This window comes from Lathyrus oleraceus, chromosome 6 (assembly GCF_024323335.1).
Source record: "Lathyrus oleraceus cultivar Zhongwan6 chromosome 6, CAAS_Psat_ZW6_1.0, whole genome shotgun sequence".
Lineage (NCBI taxonomy): Eukaryota > Viridiplantae > Streptophyta > Magnoliopsida > Fabales > Fabaceae > Lathyrus > Lathyrus oleraceus.
Genome location: NC_066584.1, coordinates 72,319,338 through 72,321,804, shown reverse-complemented (window position 1 = coordinate 72,321,804; position 2,467 = coordinate 72,319,338).

Genomic DNA, 2,467 nt, shown 5'->3' with positions numbered 1-2,467 from the left:
AGCTGAAACCAGATAACGACCAGGATGCGGGGAAAAGCAGCAATACCCCTTTTAGTTACGAGAGCAACCCAAAAATACACACTTCAATAACTTTGAGTCCAACTTAGTTACCTGCGAATGAACATCAAACACAAAACATGTGCAACCAAAAATTTGTGTGTATATGTGTGTGTGTGTGTGTGTGTGTGAGGGGGGGGGGGGGGGTTAAAGAAAATAAATAATGAGATGGAATATGGGATAACACCATTTAAAAAATGTGATGGCATGCGATTAATTAAGTGATCAGTAGTGAGTACTGACTCTGCCCAAAAAACGTTTGGAACTTTCATCTCAAACAATAAAGCTTGGGAAACTTCCATTAAGTGTCTGTTCTTGCGCTTAACAACTCCATTTTGTTGTGGAGTGACAATGCAATATGATTGGTGGATCCTGCCATATTGATTCATGAAAGTATTAAATTGTGCATACAAAATATTATTTGTCATTATCACTTCGGAGAATGCGAACATGACAATTAAACTAAGTACAGATTTCAACATAAAAGTTATAAAATATAGTAAATAAATCAAATTTGGATTTCATTAGATATAAACAAGTTACGTGGGAGTAGTCATCAATAAAAGTAACAAAATACTTATACCCAAACTTTGAGGTTACTGGACAAGGACCCCAAACATCATAATGGATAATGTCAAATAATGCTTGAGCCCTTTTAATTCAATTGTGTAAAGCACAAGAAGTGTTTACACAACGATTCAATTAATGGAGTTCTAAATTCAATTCAATTCAGATTATTAATCACAAGACTAGCTTAATCGGTTATCAAATTCCAACAAAACTCAATGCTTACGTAATAAATCGCTATCAAGAATAAACGATATAATACAATGAAGTTGAAAAACCTAAGCATGCAATCACTACAAATTTAAATGCAAGAGTAAGAGAGAGAGAGAGAGAGAGAGAGAGAGAGAGAGAGAGAGAGATAGAGATGACACTGAGATTTATAATGCTTTGGCGCTCATTCTCACTTTTCCTACGTGTACTCTTCAATGGATTCCCACTGGAACCTGCATAGTTCCTTGTTATTTGAAAAATACTTTTAAGAGTTCATACAATCACCAATCCATAATACAACTGAGAAAATAAATCTTCTAATTTGGATCATGACTTATATACAACACACTTGTCAAACTCTTCCACATAATCTTTACTCGAATATGTTTCTTGAATCTTCCACATAATTATACTCCAAGCCTTCGTGTGTAACAATTAACCCCTTGATCCTATGGATTCCTTGAGTGGTGAAATTGTCCGAAGATTTGAGAAAAAAGTTGTCTTATCCGTAGCCTTCCACACAGTCATACTAAAGCAATTATGGAGAGAAGAACCTACTTCTTTTCAATGAAATTTGTCACCGTCATTGACAATCCCTCAATCTTGCTAACAACATGAAAAAATCAAGAAGATCTCAAAGAATGATTAGTTTCAACTGCGCGCCTCCTTCAATCAATTACAGAACTCTCGTTATCAAGATCTAAACTCAATTGAAGTTACAAATGTAAGAATTTCGTAGAAAAACTTTGAACACTCAAAATAGAGGAAATTGATTTTTCACTAAATCACACTGGAAAAAATGATCATAATGATAGATGATTAGGTGAGAAATGATGAAAAAATATTTTATATGTGCTTAAGATTAAGCATACAAACTGGTTGAAAAATACAGTTACATTCGAATCAATAATATTTTGTGATTTGAATCAAATGAGCAAGTGTAAGTGGAATAAAATAAATAATTGATTTTTGAAATACTACCAATTGATTTGAATCAGGTAAGGGGTAATTTGAATCAAATGCCATGTGATTCGAATCAGGTTAGGGGTGATTCGAATCAAATGCCACATGATTCGAATCATGTGTAAAAGTTGATTTGAATCAAATTCCACAGAACTATGAATATTTGAAAAAAAGACTGATTCAAATCATTGAGTAAATATTGATTCGAATAAAATCAAACATAATCTGTCACCGGGAAAATGATCAGAATCAAGTGCAAAATTTGATTCGAATAAAATGAGTGTGTTCCACTTTTGTCCAATTTGATAAGATCAAAAATTCAATGTAAAACTAAATGATTCGAACAATCTTGTAAAATCTCAAATTTTCAAATTTTCAAATTTTCAAAAGCATTTTGAGATTTTAGTTTTGAATCAAACATTAACCAAAACACAAAATGTTTTTATTCCACTAACATATGCTATTGATCAAAGGACTTCATGATCAAGATCAAATCTAACTAAAATTCTATGCATGTTAAAAAGGAATCATTTCAAACTTGATTTCGAGAAGTGCAATCATGAAGGAAGCTCAACGAATCGAAATAAAGTCAAAGATGAAAGCGATAAGACAAGCAACAAAATAATCGGATATAGATGCTCCCCCTGATTGAAGTAGGGACATGCAACTA